This window comes from Aphelocoma coerulescens, chromosome 3, assembly GCF_041296385.1.
Source record: "Aphelocoma coerulescens isolate FSJ_1873_10779 chromosome 3, UR_Acoe_1.0, whole genome shotgun sequence".
Lineage (NCBI taxonomy): Eukaryota > Metazoa > Chordata > Aves > Passeriformes > Corvidae > Aphelocoma > Aphelocoma coerulescens.
Window position 1 is genome coordinate 123,845,518 of NC_091016.1, and position 21,199 is coordinate 123,866,716.

A 21,199-nucleotide genomic window follows, 5' to 3' on the forward strand; every position below is an offset into this window, starting at 1 on the left:
CAGGGTGGGTCTCTGTGGAAAATAATCCATCTGAGTGGGTTTTATGGAAAATTTGCTCCTTTCCTGCATGCAGGGAATAAACCAGTTCTGGAGACTGAGCACCTGCATTGAGAGGCCTCTAACAAACATGAAATCACACAGATGGTTTCTTGTGCACCTCAGAGGGCAAGGAGGCAGCTCAGCCCTGAGTCCTCACAACCCAGGGACACCAGGAAGTTCACATCCAGGGAAAGCCAACAGAAACCCGGGAACCCTGGCTGCTACACCTGAGCAAGGCTCAGTGACATTCAGCAGTGCCACGTGGCCAAATTAACCAACTCCAAATGTACCTTCCCTCCTGTAACAGCTCCTTCACCTGCTCTCATGTTATCCCATCCCTGCTGTTGTGTCAAGCTCCAGCTCCTCCCTCCTCTCAGATGCACGGGGTGGGCACCCACCCACAGCCTCATTAGCAAGCTGAGGGACTTTTGCACTTTTTGGAAATGCTTCATCACCACCTAAATGGGAGCTGTCCTGCTGCAGACAGCCTGCTCCATCACACCAAAAAATTAAATCACCTGATGTATTGGATCACCCATGTTTATACAGCAGGTGGGTTCTTATCCCACACAGTTCATTGCAAAGCAAGCTGGAAATTCAAATCACAGAATGGTCTGGGTTGGAAGGAACCTTAGAGATCATCCCACGCCAGGGACACCTTCCACTATCCCAGGCTGATCCAACCCCTGTCCAACCTGGCCTTGCACACTGCCAGGGATCCAGGGGCAGCCACAGCTTCTCTGGGCACCCTGGGCCAGGGCCTCGCCTCCCTCACAACCAACAATTCCTTCCCAATATCCCATCCATCCCTGCCCTCTGGCAGTGGGAAGCCATTCCCTGTGTCCTGTCCCTCCATGCCTTGTCCCAAGTCCCTCTCCAGCTCTCCTGGAGCCCCTTAAGTCCTGGAAGGAGCTCTGAGGTCTCACTGGAGCCTTCTCTTCTCCAGGTGAACACCCCCAGCTCTCCCAGCCTGGCTCCAGAGCAGAGGGGCTCCAGCCCTTGGAGTATCTCCATATATCTACATTTCTCCCCGCTGAGAAAAGCTGAGACAGGGCTTGGAGCAACCTGGGGTAGGGGAAGGTGTCTCTGTCCATGGCAGGGGGTGGAACAAGATTGTGTTTAAAGTCCTTTCAACCCAAACTATTCTGGGATTCTCTAAAACCTAAAGAAGGTCCCTGCAGGACACTCCACCACACACCTCCACCACACAGGATGTGCAGATGTGGATGTGGCCAAATACTTCAAAAGACACCGAGGAGACAGAACACAGCACACGAGGGTTGTGTGTGCGTATAATGAAGTCATTAACCAGCAGCAGAGTGGATGATAGGAGATAAGCAGCAGCACAATCCATGCTAATTAAATTCCTGCAAAGCGCCGCCGCCGCTTGGATTTGGGATGCTGGATCATCTGACACACGCTGTGCTCTGTCTTGTCACTGATGCCCAGTGCTTCCCTTGCAAGACATCACAAGGAAACACAACAAAAAAAGCTCTCCTCAAGCTGTCTCTGGCTGGAGAAGACCGACACAGGCAGTCCTTGGAAAAGGCAGGATGGGAGATGGCAAACTCCACTCAGCACGTGCATCCAGCGTGGAGACTGCTCCTACCCAAATGGGAAGGTAGAAAATATCCCGAAAACGCTGCGGGGCAGATGTAGCGATAACAGAGCAGTTAGGAAGGGCAAAGTGACACCGTTGTGTTTATTGGAGGGTTAAAAGAGAGGTCAGGGCAAAAAGGGATCCCAGGAACTTGACCAGAGCTGGAGGTGAAGGAAGGAATTAACTTTTCAGCTGCACAAGGTAGATTCAATCACTGAGCAAGATGAGATGGGTTTTGGAAAGCCACGGGTTATAAAAGTTAAGCTGAGGGTTAGATTGAGCCTGCCTAGAAATAAATAGCTCAATTTAAGACCTACTCACCAAATATTTAATAATGCAGCATCAACCAAAGGAGGTCTCTGCTCTGGAGCAGCACTCTCCTGCCCCAGCCCTGTGCTTGTGCTTCACACCTCTGTGATGGCCACTTCTGGGAAATGCTCAAGGATCCTTCCAAGTCAGAGGTGATTCCGCCTGCTCTCAGGGCTGGGAACTCAGGGATATCAAGAAGAACTCCCAGTTTAAGGGCTGCAAACTTAACAAGCAAACACAGCACTTCTTTTGACCTCAAAAATTACTTTTTAGGATAAAAGTGAGGCCTTAAAATAAAAAAAGCATGATGAAATGCTTCAACCAACAGCACTACTGCATGGAGCTTCTTCCTTAGCATCCCAGAGCAGATGTGCTGCACTCAAAATGTCTTTGTCTATTAAAACTGTGTCAGCTTCAGAGACTCCAAAACTCCCTGTGGCATAAACAGAATTTCTAATGAACAGCTGCAGGATACAGGAGTGGCCGCACAAAATGCAGCTGCTGAGATCGTTTTCTTTGCCCCCCTCTCTCACCAGCTTTTCCCTGCTGTCCAAATCCCACTTTCACCCGTTTGGGTCTCTCCTGTCCTCCCTCTCCCCTCCTCAGTGAGGCTCTGCTGCCTCACTGTTCCTTCTGCCCCCTCCACACATCTCCTGGTCCCACAGAGCCCTCAACCCCTCTCCTGCTGGAGTTTTGCTGCTGCTTTCCCTTCTCGCACCAAGGAAGTGCAAAAGGGACAAATTAAGGAGAAAAACGTTCTTGTGCCAAACCCTGAAATTCCACAGAACAAGAGCAATCCTCAGGGAAGGATTTATCCTGAGAAAATTGAAACTCACTAATAGATTTTTTAGCTTCCACGCTGCCTTCCAGGCCAAGGCACCAAAGCATGACTCCTTGTGTGAGCTGGGGGAGCATTTTTTAAATGCCTTTGAAACCCAAAACTTGTCAAGCTTAAAGCCTGGTCCAAATGCACTTCCCAGCTGCTCTCCCGAACCTAATGGTGTCCTCTTAGCTGGAGAAAGAGCTGGAATGATATTTAATTTAGTCAGGGGCTTGTAATGGCCCTGCAATGCTCAGCACTGTATTTAGCAAAAAATATCTGTGGTGTCAATGTGCCCCCACAAGTTCTGGGAACAGCAGCACAAATGAAGCTCAATTCTCACTGTTTGATGCCTTCTGTTTTCCATGGGGCTCTCCAGGATCCCATAGAGAGCCTCACTTCCCTATTTTCAGACCATTTATACAGAGTTAATGCTTTGGTGAGCTCCATCCCTCAAATTTGAGTGCAAACAGCTGATGGATTCAACAGTTACTGGAAGACTAATGGGTAACAGCAGATGCCAAAGCCCTGTTTTATTAGAACCCTCTGACAACATTAAAGAGCATCTAATGCTAAGCAATGTGTCTTTCTAAGGAAATTTTTATTAACTGGTATCAAATATGAAAGCTAGTTTAATACCTTGTGGCTTTGAGACAATCTGTCTGCTGCAATCACACCAAGTCCAAATGCTTCAGCCACGAGTGGTGAGACTGGTGCTGTCAGCGAGCCCCTCAAAGCAGCCAAGTTTTTGCAGAGTTAATGGTTTAACAGCTTCCCTGGACTGGCAGCAAGATGTGCAGGACAGAGCTGGTTCACAGGGCTTTGAATAGATCACATCACTAATGCGTGTCCATGGCCAGGAGGGAGAATTCCCAGAGAAACCATGGACATTGTGGATACACTCTGCACTCCAGACATCACCCAAATAACCCTCACCACATAAACCCACCTGCCTGCCCACAGCACAGTGTGGAGGGAATCCAAATGTCAGCAGAGAGGGCACGTTCGGGAAGGCTGGAGCTCCTTTAGCTCCCAAATACTCCAGGCAGGAATCTCCGACACACAGCAGCTATTTTTGTAGGGAAGAGGGGCCAAATGTCCTCAGAGCAGCTCAAAAAGTGGGCAGTGGGCCACAGTGGCAGCACAAGGCTCATGCAAATGAAGGAGCTGCTTCCAACACAAGCTGCTGTCTCCCAGCCATCATCCCAAAGATCAGACTGGTTCCAACTCATGGAACCGGTTCCAACTCACTTCAGGGACCGTTTGGAAAATAGATGCTGAGAGGTGCTAATGGATGAGGAAGCCACAAACGCCTCTTCTGGCCATTCACATCAGTCATTACGGACAGAAGAGCCAGCCTCAGCATCTCAAGCTGTGCCATCTCATTCCCATCTCAGTGGCTGGAGCCATGAATGGTTCCGATCACACAAAATTTCCCTGAGGGACAGCAGAGCTCTCTCCCTTTCAGCCTCACACCATCCCAGGCTGCACTAGAGAGTGAGTTTGCTGTTGCCATCCTCTGCACAAAGGCTTCTTGTGGCCAGAGTAAACACCTGATGGCCAGCCAGGAGAAGGGGAGCCATTCCCAGAGGCTGGGAAAGCTACTGGCAAACACAGCCTTCAACACAGCCACCAGCTCCACTGTGAACATGCCACACAGACAGACACAAAGGCATCAGCCTGGAACAAAGTCATTAAGATGGGCACAAAATTCACAACTCAATTTGGCCTCTGTAGAGAATCCAAAAAAAATATTAAGGAAGCACTAGGATGGCTGTATTAGATCAAGCCAATGATCCGTTCACTTCAGCCCCTCACTCCTCGGTGCTCATTTCCAGCTGCTTTGGTGTAAAATAACCATAAATCACAGCCATGGAACAGTTTATTCGGGACAATTTCTCCTGAACCATTAACAAACAGGAGTTGTAGGAGCCCTTGAAGAACAGCAGCTGTCCACCAAAATGCCTTTTTTGAAGCAACTGACCACAAACATTCTCAGTAGTACAGAGTCTGAACTGTTAAAAAAAAAAAGGGGGGGGGGGGAGGGGGAAGAAAAGGAAAAACACACCAAGCACTCGGTTTCACAGCTTCCTGCAGCAGCAACTTCCACAGATGAGCTCTGCAAGTTGCCCAGAGAAGCTGTGGCTGCCCCTGGATCCCTGGAAGTGTCCAAGGCCAGGCTTGGACAGGGCTTAGAACAACCTGGGACAGTGGAAGGTGTCCCTGTCCTTGGCAGGGGGGTGGAATGGGATGAGCTTTAAGTTCCCTTCCCACAAAAACCATTCTGTGATTTTAAGGGATTTCCTTTCACCAGCTTTAAACCCAACCCCTCCTGATTCAGTCTCTGCCCCCTTCTCCAGCATTACACACATCCACGGGGACAGGAATGACACGACTCACACCCAGCTCACAGCAGATCCAAAGGAACAAGTCCCAAAGCCACCACCAGAACAAGAAGTGCCACCTTACCTTCTCTAAGCTGCCTGACATCCCACCACATGCTCCTCTCTGCACTAGGCAGGATAAACCTTTTCAATCCTGGCAGCCAGCAGAGTTGGCAGGGAAGCAGAAATACAAGGATCCTACTGCCAAGGGATAATTTCAGCACAAATCTGCACTTCTGCTATTGTCTCCCCTTCCCTGATGGACACCCTGCTTCTCCAGCACACTCCTTTTGTGGAGCAGCCCTCCCTCTCTTTTATCCAATGTCCTCTCTAACATCTTTGTTCTGTTCCCATTCCACTCATTTCCCAAATTTGTGCCTAGTTTCCTTTTTTTTTTTTTAATTGCTCTCAATATGTCACTCTATATTAGTCAACAGCAGATTTATTTAAACGTGTCAATGCTGTTGCTTAGCAGATCTGACTGTGCTTTACCATTTCAGCCTCCTTCAGAATCACATGTTTCCCTTCCCAGAGCTCCCCAGCATGTTTGGATCACCAGGAAGTTTGAGGAAAACAAAAATAAGTCTGATTCTAAAGGCAGGCCACTGCCTGGGAAAGCTTCAAGAAAACAAAAAAACACTTCCAAAAACAACCAAGAAGAGGAATTCTGCCAAAAAACCCACATGGTTTTGTTTCTCAGTTAGGAAGCAGCATCAGATGCTGGTTTTCTTCCATTTTCTACCTTTTACTCATGAGTTTCAATAAGAGCCCATCAAGTAAATGATGATCCAGAGCTTTGGAAAGGGTCTGATACTGAGCCAGTATCAGCTTTCCCCTGCAACAGCTAATTTTAGGAAATGGCCTTCAACCACTCTATAAAAGGCTGGGAACACCCAGGTGAGAGCATGTTCTGACCTTTGAAATTAGATTTGGGTCTTTGCTGAGGCAGAAAGAGAAGATAATGTGCAGCTAAATTCCCCCACAGGAGGATTTCTGCTTGGGCTCTCCAGCAGCGATGGTGTTGATTTGGTCATTGCTTCCCAGATTCCAACTTGCACCTTCCCAGCCAAGTGACTGGAGAGTACAGTGGCTCCAAGCAGCATCGGCTCCACACACAAACTGTGGCACAGCTGTCTCAAAATGCTTATGGAATCATGGAATCATGGAATCACAGAATCATTAAGGTTGGAAAAGCCCTCTGAGATCACTGAGTCCAACTATCAACCCAGCGCTGCCAAGCCCACCCGAAACCATGTCCCCAAAGGACAAAATTGTCCATGAAAAGGACTAAGCAACACCAAGAAAACATCATCCTTCTGCAATCCTCTGAAGCAGGATAATTCCAAGCCAACTCCCAAGAACACCCCAAACCTGTTGTGTGGCCACTGACAGATGCCAAGTCTCCTGCACGTCCACCAAGGGCTCCACCTGCAGGATCATCTCCATGGCTTGGCTCCACTCCAGGTGCACTTCCCATGTTGCCCCTAAGCCAACCTCATCTTCTGCCCCAAAATCTCCAGCTCAACCATCACCCTGAATCCCAGAATCCCAGACTGGTTTGGGTTGGAAAACACTATAAGGCTCGTCTCATTCCAGCCCCTGCCACAGGCAGGGATGCCACTCACTAGATCAGGTTGCTCAGGGCCCCACCCAACCTGGCCTAGGGGGAATTAAATCCCAGAAACTGATGCCATCAAGAGAGTCTCCAGCAGCTGCTGATTCCACATTCAGAGTGCAGATCACATCCATGAGACCAGGTTCACAACCTTGGGAACCGATACCACAACCTGAGACAGCCCAGCCGAAGACAAATCCCGCAGCAGGACCTGCCAGAACAGCTTCTGATGGCTTTCCAAAAATAACCCAGTCCCCTTTCCATGGTGCCTGATGTCCATTTACTTACAGCCACCTAAAAATAGCCCTTCCCGTTCGGATCAATGACGGGAGCTGACAGAAGTGAAAGGAGCTCATCACTCCACACACACAGGACTAAAGGAGATAAAATACTTTGGAAATGCAGCGTAGGGAACAATCCCGCTCTGGCCCTGAGACAGCCAGCTGGATGGGACTAATGATTCTTCTCCAGCACCAGCTGTGATTGAATTTATTTCCATTTGGTGTGATTAAAGAGACAGATAAAAGGGAGAACAAAAAGTCCAAGATTTCAAAAGACACTAAAAATAAAATAGTTTGTGTGAGCTTGGCACCCTACCTTGACAATTTTTATATGTATCAGCCAAGCTCAATAACCCAAAAGGAAGACACAAATAGTCTATAGGTGGGGAAACCAAGGCATGGAAATGTTAAAATACCAATTCAATCATCAATAAAATCAACAGCAGGAATAGGTTGAAAGGGCAGGCGTTCCTGAGGCACCTGCCTGTATCCATGCCCTAAGATCCCTCTGTATTTACTCTTCATGGAGAACATTGTAATTGTTTCCATTGCCTGGCAAGTGCAAATCGATGCTGAGGAGTTCAGTGGCTCCTCACGACGAGTTCCAGTCCATTTAGCTGATCAAAGGGAGCCGCTTTGCTGAGCCCGTTCGCACCTCGCAGGGAAAAGGCACTTCCTCAAAATTCAAACGTACAACTTCAGCAGCAGGAGGCCTGAAATTAATCCCTTTATTTAAACATTAACAACTTTAAGTGTCTCTAAGCAGTTGTAAAGGCTTTATTAGAGAAGACGGAGAAAGCCTGTGAGCAGCCAAGTCAAGAGGAAGCCAAGGTTATCTGCACTCACCTTCCAGGTATTAACTTTGACAACAAACTCACTCTTGCAGTGTCTGTACCTGGAATAAAGGACAGCAACACCTTGCTGCCAGCTGAAGCTGTGGGCAGGGATGGATGAAGCAAATCCTCCCAGAATCCATTCCCATGGCCATGGAGGGTAAGAAGATGTGCTGTGGGCAAACTGAACCGCATTGATTTGTCTTCTGAAACCAAGTGACCTCCTTGGCAGATGTTCATTACCTTGACAGCAGCACAGTTTCTGTGTGGATATTCAGTAGGAAAGCAAATGACTGGAACAGGAGCCTGGAGAGCTGATGGACCCTCCAGCTCAGCACAGTCAAACCTCAACTGCACAAAGCCTTGAGCAATCTCATCTACCTTTGCCATAAGCAGGACATTGAATTAGAGACTTCCAAAGATCCCTTCCAACCTCATTTATTCTACAATTCAAAGAAAGGCCAGAGAGAAGCTGCAAGCCTTTCCTGGAGACATCTGAACTAGATAAAGTTGTAATGTATAATAAAAACAACTCTTTGTAAGCTTTTCATTGAATGTATGAGCTGGTGGCAGCGAGGAGCCTCCCAGCACACTGTGCTTCCCTCTCTCCAGCATTTACCTCTGGACACAGGAACACATCTCTTCAGTAAAGACACAAATACCACTCTCACACTAAAATTCAAGGTGTTTTAGTGGCATTGTAGGACTTAATACTTGTAGGAGATGATAAAACATTCATGAGAGACTGCAAGATTAAATGGGTCGGGCTGACATTAAAAGACATTTTAAGGGACAGCCTTTTAAGGACCAGCTCTCTGCTCAAACACTACACAATCGTTTCCCCAAATCCTTTCGTATATCCAACATGCAGAGAGATACACAAGGTGTGCACATCCCACCCTGGATCCTGTCTGGTTGCTGTAGTGGGAGAAAAAAAGCATGGATCAGATGCTGGCTGAATTGCAGGTGTCACCAGGTTTGGCATTGTTTTTTAATGCCTCCCTGTTACCAGAAAGTAACTATTGAGTTTCACCAAAGTCAAAAGCTCCTCTCAGGTTTGTTTCCCTTTCAGCTGCTCCAACACCTGTCTTGCCAAAATCCATCAAAGACAAAATCTATAGTTCCTAGGATTCACATTTTGGAATGGTTCCAAATGCAAAGGTTTCACCTTTAATACACTCTCGCAAGGCACACAGCAATCTCCCTGACTTTGCTGGTCCTGATCCAGATGGAAAAAAAAACCCCAAAGCACAAGCCAGTGTTTTTGCTGACCAGGATTACCTGACTTAGTTTCAGCAGCCTTCAAGGACATGGTCTAACACACCCGAGTGGAAATCACCAGCGCTGGATGCAGTTCCCTTAAATCCTCTAAGCCTCTGCTTCTCTGCTGGAACAGCTAACTGCTGATAAACTCACTTTTAGACTATTTTCATAAAACTGAAGGTCAGCAAATGATTTGCTAATTAAATCTGTCACATAATTCTCAGCCTGATGCATAACTCAAGCCAACTCCAGTGAGCAGAGTGGCAGGCAGGGTCGGCTGCCTGTTCTGAGGTGTGACAAGGCTGTGGGGTCACCAGGCCTTGGTGACAGATTCCTCAGAGCCACATCTTGCAGCAAGCTGTGTTTTGCAGCCTCTCCAAGCCCTGCCTACCCCACACCCACTTCTGCAGAGTTGGTCCATGTTTAGTGACACGTTCTTGCTTTGGTGGATCCCTTGGCTCTGGACAAGTCATCCTCCAGCAGCTCAGAAGTCGCCCCTTGCCCGGGGTGGCTTTGCAGATGAAGGGTGAGAAGTTGCACCGATCAATTCCCAGGGTCTAAAATGCTCCTGACTCTTTTCAAAGTCACTCTGACAAAGTCACACACGACAATCCTGCCCCCAAAAAAGTCTCTGAACTGGGGAGGTTGTTCTGTTTTCAACCAGAGGAGGGCAACCACACACGTTCACAACAGTCAGGATCCTACTGCCTGATACAGACAAGTGCACTTTATTCCCATTCCCAACCACCAGAAGAGTTGTTTTATCTTTCCCATTCTGCCTGATTTATGTCTATTCCCTTCCTTGTGATATTTAAAGAACATCTCCCAGTAGAATCACAGAATGGTTTGGGTGGGAAAGGACCTTAAAGCTCATCCAGTGCCACCCCCTGCCATGGGCAGGGACATCTCCCACTATCCCAGGTTGCTCCAAGCCCTGTCCAACCTGGCCTTGGACACTTCCAGGAATCCAGGGGCAGCCACAGCTTCTCTGGGCACCCTGTGCCAGGGCCTCACCATATTCTGAGTAAAGAATTTCTTCCTGAAATCCAGCCTAACTCTGCCCTTCGGCAGTTTAAAGTAGCAGAGTATATTCCCCTGCTGAAGAGAATTCCTCATTCACCCTGCTCAGCAGCAATTCCAGCAGCCAGATCCAGAACCCATCGAGCTTGGCCCAACTGTGTGTGCCACTGACCTACAGAGAATTCATCAGTCCCAGCTGGAAAGTTGGGCACTGGGAGCAAGGAAGCTGCTTGTGACATGGCTAAAAATAGCAAAGGGACTGGGGATATTTTCTCCCCCTTGTACTCCTGCCTGCCCTGCTCACACAAACCCTTTGGAGCCTGGATCAGGCTGCGCTGATGCTCTCCCACCAAGTTTGCATCATGAGATGGAGGTGAAAGGGTTTGTCCAGGAGAGCACAAGCACCCTAACTTTTATATCTTGAGGGAGAATATCCTGCAAGTAATGCCATTCCTCAGCATTTAGCTGGAAAACCCAGGGAAAGGCACGAGTTTGTGGGAGAGGCACCGGGTGACAGCTCTTCACCCTCTGCTTTCTCCCTGTGGACATTTCAACAGCACAAGGCACTGGAGTTACAGGATGAGACACAGGGATTCACTCAGTACACAAAATGGAAATTCAACAACCCCATCAGCTCTGATTTTTAAGGACACTCATTTCTCCATCATCATTAAGCTCTGTGGTAAAAGCCACTTTATGAGCTCAGCTAATCTGGGATGCTGCTGTTGCATCATCACCTGATGTTGATAAACAAGTATTAAAGAAAAAAAAAAAGAGGCAAACAAATCCATGCTTCTCCTCTGGCCTGGGTGGTTTTCAGTACCATTATCAGTGAAAAAGGTGTTTTTTTTCAGTACCGTTACCATTGTGGTTTTGGTATGGGCTGCCGTGGTCCCAAGGCCTGTTCTCTGGCCCAAAACCAGAGGTAGAACCCAGCCACTTTCATGCTCTTGAGCTTTCCCAAACACCCACAGACCACATCTGACTTGCCTTGGAGGTTTGATTCCTGGTTGTGCCAACTTCTGGATCACATGGATCAATGGCAGCTGGCTGAGGTCACCACTGGGTGGTTCCAGCCTGGACGAGCAAGTGAACAGGAGCAGCCTCCCATGTCCCAAACCTCAGCTGTGCATCCATCTGGGAGCAGAGCCTGGCCCCTGGCTGGGGAAGGATTGGGAATCTCAGTTTTCCACTACTCCATGGCAGTCAGTAACAAATAAATCCCATGGACCACACGGGGAGGGTTATTACTCCAGCACATATAAAGGAGACGTTGAAGTGACAGGAACTTCCCACCTTTTGTGGGGATAATACAAACCAGCAGAGCAGAAACACATCCAAAACATCGCTTTTCAAAGCAGCAACAGATTTTTCTGTCAAAGGAGAGATTTCACAAGGATGTCTTGGGCATGGGTGGATTCATGGCAAAACAGTGAAGCGATGCGAGAGACACACGACCGCTTCTCTTCTCCGAGTGTCGAAAAGCTTTCAGAAGATTTATAAAATTAGAGCTGCTTATGATGAACATCTCAAAGGGAAAGGGGAGAGAGGAAGTGCTTTCCCCACGCAGCTCTCCAGCAGCAGCTCCTGATTGTACTCAGTGGGAAACACGGAGCACTCTCAGCACCTTCCCTCCCATCGAGCTCCAGGCACAGGGGAATCGCAGCAATTTGCAGGATTTGGGTCCTTTTTTTGTTCCCCTTCCCTCTCCCCCTCCCCATCCTCCCTTTAACAACCACAGAAAGAAAGACTGAGGAGAACACAGCAATTAAGGAATTTGAAGCCTCAATACCAGCTACTCTAAATGCAGGCACATGAAGCAGCAGGATTCTGCTGGTGACATTTGGACCACAAATGAAGTCCCCAAGAGTAATAAACAATCAGGTAAAGAAATCTGGAAAGAAATTACCCAGCACACCTCATCTTCCTGGTCCCCATGAGATCCATATAAAATGTGTTAATGCATCTGATTATGATCTAAATTATGTACAGAGGCTCCTGCCAAACACTCTGTGAAGTTTCTTTATTGTTAACTTGGAAGCTGTTTAAGAACGGTCCAGTCATCATGTTTCAAATTAGATTTGGGGAAAAAACATTTTCCTACTTTACTGCTGGCTCAGAACACGGGAAAAAGTCAGGATGTGGGTTCTCTACACTGAAAAAAGAGCAGGAAGAGTGGGAACAGAACAGCAGAAGAGCCAGTCTGTTTCCTGTCCTTTACTGTCACCTGAGCTGTGCGGCTTTACTGTCCCCACATATGCCGGAGAATTACTGCAGCTTCAGACAGTTTTCTACACATTTTTTCCTGAAAGGGGGGTAAAGCACCAAGGTGTTCCCATGCACACTCTCCACAGGCCCAAAAACTTTGAAAGAAAGGATTTCTGGAAGAGTTCGGCTGAGAAGACCTCGCAAAACACCATGTGAGATTTTCCCCACACCTGTGAGGGCTACCTGAGCTGTCACTTAGGCTGCCAGTCCTTTGTGCTGCCTGGAGGCAGGTAAAAAAGCTGGGTTTCCCCCCAGCATGCTATACCAGGACTGGAACTTTTAAAAAAAATAGAGATGCACCCCTCCCAGGTGTACATGCAAATTCGGGAGAGCACCCATAGTTTTACCTGCAAGCCTGACAACCTCACATGTGCTGAAACCTCCTCCAGCCCAACCTGTGCTTTCTCTCCTGCTGGAGTCTGGCAAATCCTTTGCTCAATGGATCAGTACCTCCTTGCCTCTGCAGGGCTGGATTCCCAAGTCAGAAGCAGAGCCAAGGTCACCTTGCTCAGAGGAGCTGGATTTTAAAAGGAGGGTCCCTGTATCTATTAGAATTCTCCCATCCATTACCTATGCCCTTCCAAGCTCACAGCTGCAGCCACAACTGCATAAATCTGGACTAAGCAGGGCCCTGTGGAAGTGAAATAGGATATAAATAGTTCTTACAGGTTCATTTTGCTCTATACATGGATATAAATCATACACACACACACATATATATATGCCAGCTATCTGCCTGTACTTCATTGAATCATGCAATGATCTGGGCTGGAAGGGACTTTAAAGATCATCCTATCCCACCCCTGCCATGGGCAGGGACATCTCCCATTATCCCACGCTGCTCCAAGCCCCATCCAGCCTGGCCTTGGACACTTCCAGGGATCCAGGGGCAGCCACAGCTTCTCTGGGAATTCTGTGCCAGGGCCTCACCACCACTCTTACAGTAAGGAATTTCTTCCTAATATCTCATCTAACCCTGCAGATCTGCGGGAAGTCAGGGATGAGAACAACCATTTCTAGCCACCCGTGGTAATGCAGTGGTTTAAACACCCAAAAAATGCTTTAATGTAGGATCACAGGCTGGATCCCAGCCAGGCAACAGCACTGCTTTTCAAGGAGTATTTATCTCCATAAAACACTTCCTAAACAACGCGCTCGGTGCTTGAAAACAAAGCCTTGCTAAACAACCAGATTTTAACCTGGAATTCTGCATGTTGGTATTCTCTGCTGCTCCAGATGAGTCTGATTCCCTTACACAGCATGGTGATTTTCACTCTTTTTAAGAAGAAAAGGAATTTTCTCTTTCAGTTTAACTTTGAGGCAAGATGGAAGACCACAGCCTGGCCTCAAAGATGTGAGATCTTTTGAACTCCAAGTCAGCAGGCTCTCACGGGAGCTGAGCTCGAGGGCTGCTCTGGAATAAATCAAAAAGGATTTACTCTTTCACTTGAACAAGGCAGGAAAAAAAACCTCCATAGATGCACAGATATGGGGTTGGGGGTGGGGAGACAGCTAAAATATTTTAAAAAAAATTTAAAAAGGCAACTTAAGAATGCCATGATGGTTTGATAGTCACAGTCCCATAAGCTAAACACCACCCTGCATGGTTGGATTTCCTGGAGGAAATCACAGGCACAGTTACTAAGCCTGCTGGAAGCAGTTCAGCCCAAGAATATAGGGAGCAGATGCTCCAAACACGACTCCCAAGGACACGGCACTCCTGGAGAAATCCTCTGACAGAGAGTCAAAACAGGGGCTTGAACTGGCCGTGTGTCATTAGAGATGCAGCTGTGATTTCCTCCCAGAGTAGCAGAGTTCAAGGCCAAAAGGAACCTTGAAAGCACCTAATGTGCTCCATCACAGCCCATCACACTTCATCCAAGTTTTCCTAAGAATAGGAGTCCGATTTAGCAGCCAGATTCCAACCTGAGTAACTCTGGTGGCTCCCGGACACAATCCACGTGCTGCTTCCACTCCAAAACTTGGGCTGACAGAGCAGCTTTGTGCAGGATGCTGCTGCCTCTTGGTGTCCTTGTGTCCCTATGCCAGAAAATGCCATTCCCTGGAATAGGCAGGAGTGAAATGACTCCGTGCTCCAGCCCCTTTGCTTCACTCCTGACACCTCTGCTGGAGCCCACGCTCATCAGTGGTTTTGACAATACTCCAGAGCCAGAGTTTGCCTGAAGGAGCTCAGCACACAGGGCACAAAACCTCATCCTCTGGCTTCCTCACAGGAGTGAGAAGAAAACTGGAGAAGGAGAAATGTGCTGCTGGCAGCAATTCCAGCCTCTGCAGTGAGATTGGAAGGCTCCCAGTCAGCCACACACCCCCGCAAGAGCTGTGCACCCATGGACTAATCCTCACACCTCGATTACAAAGAGTTTGGGGACAAGAATGTGCCCAGAGAATGATGCTAAAGAAGAAAAATGTTCAGAGCCCAACTTCCCCCTGAGCTGCGTGCAGGGATTTGGATCCCGAGGCACCCAGACACTGAGCTCAGACCATTAGTGACATTCAACACTGCTTTTAAAATCAGAATTTAAAACTGCTGAAACCAGAATATTGTGAAATGCTGCTTCTTCGCCTGCAGCTCTGCCAAATGAATTTGGCTAAAACTTTCAGCAATTAATGGATGATTAAATGGAAGAGCTGATGGCCAAAAAATATGTAAGGGGCTTGATTAAAGCTCTGGGGGTGACACTATGCCCTATTTTTACAAGCTTTCCTCATCTCACCATTATTTCAACTGGACTATGGGGAGGAGGAGAGTGTTGTTAGAAGGGTGTGAGAAGTTCTGGCAAATGTTAAAATCCAGCAAGGGAAGAAGCAACTCAACCCCAGGCATGGGGCAGCCTAACACAGCAGAGCTCCTGTGTGCTTTACCTGTTGTTCCTCGGCTCCTTGGCTCAGACCTGTCCCACATCCCACATCGACTCCTTGACCACCTCTCTTCTGCCTCCCAGTGCTGATCTCAAGGGTTTCCCTCCTGTGCAACAGAAAAACCCAGACAAAACCACATGGACTTAAAAAATCAGTTATGTATGGCCTCGAGGCATTGTACAAGAGAGGCACTCTGACACAAACATTCCTTCTGGGCCTCTCCAAACAGGGACTGAGCAACCTGGGAGAGTGGAAGGTGGCCCTGTCCACAGCAGGGTGTGGAATGAGATGAGCTCTAAGGTCCCTTCCTGCCCAAACCATTCTGGGATTCTGTGATTTATGACATAGTCTTAAGCCTGGAAGGTCCCACAGGTTTGACAATTTGGGCTGCTGGGGAGTTAGGGAGGCTGGAGGGCCCTAAAGGTGGAATTAGGCACAAATGAGACCACCTGGAGAAGGGACATTGCAAATCTAAAAGGGATCAGATGTGGGTCACCAGCTCCCAGCTCCATCAGCTCTGAGTCAGCTTCCAGGCGTTCTCAGCTCCCTTCACACAAAACTCTTCCTCTACGACACCTGATAACTGACAGCTCCCAAGTTACGTCCATGTGATCATTTCCCACAAAAATAGTGAATAAAAGCATCAACTCCACTGTTCCGTAAGTGCCAAGGTCCAAGAGGATCACTGCAAGCCACCCAGCCCAACCTGTTCTGTGACACACCACAAGTTCCACCCACCAAGTCCAGCCTCAAGCCCAGCAATTCCCTCCAATTCTTCATCCAGCTTTTTCCCTAGCTCATATCCTCTCTCAGCCACATTTCTGCTGCTAACAACCATCTGATCTCAGCACACAAACATATAAAAAATTAAAAGAAAATAAAATACCTTTAGTTAAGAAAAGCCCAAGGCTCCAGGATTATCCTTCGGTGGCGGGCGATGCCTTGGCCATCAGTGGCATTTCCCTTTGTTTTAGAACAAAAGGGACCATCCACATCCTGCGTTCATCCTCCTACACAGCCTCTGGGACAGCAGAGCATCCCAACCTCCCTCTCCCCACCCTGACTCTCACTAATGTGCTCCATACTCGAAGCCTCTCCGCAGTCCCAGCTCCAACACCGCTCCCAGCAGGGAGCCGGGGCTGATCCTCGGAGGCTGGTGCTGCTTATAAAGGCTGCTTCCATCCCTTTCACTTCAGCTGGCAAAACACTTCCTGAGTGCCCACATCTTTGGGATACAAAAAGGAAACACATCATGATCGGAGCTCATCTCTCCTGGCAGGCTGCGGGTCCTGGCACGGTTCCATCCGCACGCGGCTACAAAATGTTTGCAGAAACAAGAACAGCCACGACCCTTCTATCCCCTCCTTCCTTGCCTGATTGCAAAGCTTCTCCCAGAGTTCTCCAGAAATCACGAGTGAAGATGTTACTCAACAGCCACAGCCGAGGATTTCATTTCAACATGACCTGTGAAATATCCACTTCAAACCTCACCCACGCTGCACGAGCCCAGCATCTGCACAGCCCTCGCCGCCTCTCCTGGGTCTGGAGATGTTTTATGGCAAGCTTGGAATGCTGACAGTTTACAAAATAAAAATCTGTTGGTTTGGGTTTTTTTTCCCCAAAGCCACCAATTATTTTGAGTCTCTGAAACTCCGGCCACTTGGGGCAAAGGAGCCAAGGGACCAGAGCATCTGGCAATGGGATGCCCAAATCTACCAGGCAAACAAAGCACTCTCCTGAGAATCATAGAATGGTTTGGAAGGAACCTCAAAGATCATCTCATTTCAACCCCCTGCCATGGGCAGGGACACCTTCCACTAGAAGAGAGCTTAGAGGGTTTTTTTTAATTTTAATGTAAGCTCTGGAAAACCTCAGGCTCTTCATAGAACAAATGCCACTTTATGATTAAAGTGAAGTCCCCTCTCTAATAAACACTACATAATTAATATGATGTAAAAATCCCAGCATATATATGAACATTTTATTCTGATCACTGTCATTAACAGCAATAACAGCACCCCAGCATAGGCTCACCCCAAAAAAAGTGTGGTTTCTCCTTACTTTCCACCAGAGAAAAGGAGGGAAGTAGCTGTTATAACTTCATTTTATATTTTATTAGTTTTTACAAGCCAGCTATGCTAAAAGGTTGCACCAGTAATTTAAAATGCGTTTGTCAGCAGAAGTGAAGGACATTGTGGGATACATTTTATTCCAGCTCTTTTATTGCCTGGCTCCTTGGAGTGATTCAAGCAGCTTAAGGATTTTAGAGGCACTGTCACAACAGTATCTGGCCCATTGCAAGTTGCTATTTTAACAAAAAAAAGTACCCAAAAACTCCAACTTTCAAAGAACTGGCTGGACCAGCAGAAGCTGTTCAAGACTCAGCAACTCCTGAATGTCACCAAATTGTTCCCTCACAGGGACAGGCACTTTCTTCTATGTTATTCCCACTTGGCAGAAGGGGAAGGGGATCCATAAAATGGGGAAATGCTGATTTTTGCAGCTCTGCCAAACCACAGGAACACACAGAAACACATCGTGACTCTCCCCACCCTCGGGAGCCAGCAGTGCTCTGTCACATCTGCTGGGACACAAGACAGCAGGTGACAAGCTGGGGACAAGAGCACAACGAGACTGGCACAGACCCAATCCAGGAAAGCTTCCAACAGTGCTGGCCAGAGGAGAAATGTTTTGAAGATTCCTGAGACAGCAGGCATCTGCTTTCTGTCCCAACAGCACCCTGGTGTTCTCCTGGACTCTTCCCGATGGATGATCAAAAAGCAAGTTAATTCCTTGAACTCAAGGACCAACCCCTTCTTATCACAGCCCCAAGCTGGTGGGAGATGCTGGTTTTCATCCCCATCCAGCTGCCCCGGACACCACAGGGCTGGAGGGGAAGAACATCCCACTGCTGAGATGTCTGCTGGCTGCTTGCCTGGCAGAGGACTCGATTCCAGACCCCATTAGGGAAACTATCCCAGAAAAACAGGGAAATGCTACTTTGTGGGAGGGTGGAATGAACAGGGCCATTCCTGGTCAAAGCACTGCAGTACTTTGGGCACCAGATAAATCTGAGTGACCTCAAAGCCCGGTGTCCCCATTGCTCCCCAGGGTGCAGAGCTTTCCTGAGGTCCCCATCTCCTACCCACACACAGCAAGCCATGAAACACACGTGGGTCACCTTATCCCACCTCCTGGGGTGCTTGCAGAGAGGGGGGTGCAAGGCTGACAAACCTGGAAGGGCTCACAGGGCCATGGGGTCACCTGCACTGATCCTGGGTCACTCTGTGCCAGAGGAGAGAAATCCTCACCCTCACCCCATCCAACCTGACCTTGGACACTTCCAGGGGTGGTGCAGCCACAGCTTCTCTGGGCAACCTGTGCCAGGGCATCCCCACCCTCCCAGCCAAGAATTTCTTCCCAATATCCCATCTAGCCCTGCCCTCTGGCAGTGGGAAGCCAGCAGATCATCAGATGATGCCACACCAGTATTGGAGAATGGGTCATTCTCAACTGTCCCCCTTCAGCACATGCAGACACTGTGCCAGGAAAGCTCCATGTTCCCCAGAGCTTAAAATCTGTGAGGACAAGCAAAACTTAATTTGCAAAGAAAGATCCTTTAAGCAGAGGGAAAGTTCTCATACCCGGACTTGGGCATTTTTAAGTTCGGGACATGTTTTAATGTATTAAAAAAGTTTTTCAGGTCACCTTTGATGCAGAGTTGTCTGGGAGGGGGAGGCTGTCAGATGGTGTCTTAGCAAGGGAATATCTGTTCCCTGGGCACAGAGCCTTGTGAACTCCCTGTGGCACCTGCATATTCCGTGTTTGTACTCCAAGCCCCACGGACACTCCTTTGATGTGTTGCCCTGTGGTGAGCTGGAGCTCCTAAAGGTCTCTGGAGATCACAGGATCTACGTGACGGGATGTATTTAGTGGATAAGGAGCCTTCCATCCTTTGAAACAGAACTTTTCTGTGTTATCTTGTTTAAAGAACATGTAAATTGCTTCTTTTTTCATGCCTGATGCAGAGAGCAGCTGTGGAGAGATGCCCAGGAAGGCTCCTCTGCCCCACGGGGAATCCAGCCCTGCTCTTACACACATGGTCTCCTCCTGGCCTCTCCAGCTCGCTGCTCCAACATAAACAAGTGAGACCTACATCCTCCTGGAAATTAAACCCAGCCTCTCAGACATGTACACAGATCTCCTTCTGCCCCGCAGGAAACGGGGATGGAGAATTTGCAGCCCCAGGTGGCCCGGAGCAATCCCTGTTCATGGGGGCTGGGGAAGGCCAGGAGTGGAACACGCAGCACTAAGTGGCATCTTGGGATATTTAATGCTCTCAGTTTTCTTTTCTGATCACATCTCTTCATTAGCCAGAGAAATTTGTCCATTTTCCTCTGCTCATCCTCACAGTGTTCACCAAAAAGCTTCTTCCTTTACCCCTGGTCACAAAAGCATCCCAATCTGCTTCCATCTCACTCTTCCCTGACAATTAGCCCCACTTGCTTCCCTATTGTCTCTTCTTTCAAGGCTCTTATCCAGGCTGGTTTTTTCTTTCCCTCACCTGCCTGCACCACCATTACTTTTCCCACTGTAAGAGGTGCCAATCTAAAATTCACTTGAGTTATTTGAGCTCATTCTCCTGCACTAAGGCAAATACTGCAGCCTAATACAGAAATAGGCCCCTGGAAATCATTCCTGGGATGCAACGCTCCAACCTGAGCTGAAGGCCAACGTGATGGAGACAGAGCAACACAAGCCCAGATCCACAGCTCTGGAAAGCATTCCTGGCATTCCCATTCCAAGTGCCATTAAGGAGATGCCAAAGTCCAGCAGACGTCTGGACAACACAAAACATTAAACTGAGCTCTGATATTTAAGAGCAGAAAAGTTTCCCAGGCTAATTCAGGCAACATTGTCCCATAAAACTGGCAAAAAAACCATCAGGGTCCATTAACTGCATTTGCTCTCCAGCATTTGCTCCTGAATTGTTTATGCACAGAGGTTTCCCAGCATATTAATCCTCCAGAAAAGAACGTGTAAAACAGAGCTGGAAATGAAGGAGTGCTTGGGGATCCTGTTGTTATGAGTGGGATAAAGCAGGAGGGGCCTACGGGGGGGAGAAATCCCCACAAGAAAACTCCAGAGAGCCACTATTTACCTTCCCCTTCAGCAAACAAAATCCCACAAACAGGGAAATTAAAACCTGTTGTTGCGAGCAGAGACAAAGTCAAAGATTTCACAATCCCACTGTGAGAAAGGAATTTTAACAGGCTGGTAGAGGATAAACTGTTAGTTTCTTTCATAAACCTGAACAAAACCAGTGGATTTCCCAGAAACAAATTGGGAAATTATCCCCTCGGCCCCAAGAGTCAAGTCCAAACCTGCCACCAAAGTTTCTCCCTGTACCTTCACAGACTTTGCCAGGCTGGGGTTCAGGCTCACGATCCAAATTCAGGCAGGTTGGAGATGCCCTAAAAGCTGCCGAGTCACCGGAAGGGAAAGGGATTTAAGCTAATAATTTACCTTACAGCTGACCAGGAGCTGCCAGCACACAAGGCAGGGTGTAACTCTCACTGGAAATGCTCCGCTGAGAGCTCCGTGTGTTCCCAGTCACCCAGTCCAGATGCCACAATTCCCCTTTCATGCCCTTGTGCAGGAGAAACAACTCTCCACCTTGACCTTTGGATGGCCAAGTGACCACTGAAATCCCAAAGGGACAAAGATCCCCTTTAAAAATCCCCAAGTTCCCTCAGCAAGTTCAAGTCTGCCAATCGAGCTGACAGAGAGGGCTTTGCATAAGAAAAGGAGGAATGCAGGGATTTCCAATGTGGAAATGAGGGTGGATAAGGAAAACAGGACATTTACTCTGGAACTGTTACCCCTA

The 21,199-nt window shown here is 48.1% G+C and overlaps 1 protein-coding gene across 6 annotated transcripts in view; it reads right to left on the reverse strand.

Annotated features, from left to right (window-relative positions):
* The window catches only part of EXTL3 (exostosin like glycosyltransferase 3), a 132,929-nt gene that overhangs the window by 33,240 nt on the left and 78,490 nt on the right, over positions 1-21,199 (reverse strand). For 4 of the 6 annotated variants that reach the window (XM_069011868.1, XM_069011864.1, XM_069011865.1 and 1 more), the window contains one exon: positions 15,316-15,418. The exons of 1 other annotated variant lie outside the window; for it this stretch is intronic. The gene's annotated coding sequence lies outside the window, so the exon portion shown is untranslated. Of the gene's footprint in view, positions 1-15,315; positions 15,419-20,721; positions 20,791-21,199 lie in introns of those variants that run through there. One more of the 6 variants, XM_069011869.1, reaches the window with a different exon arrangement.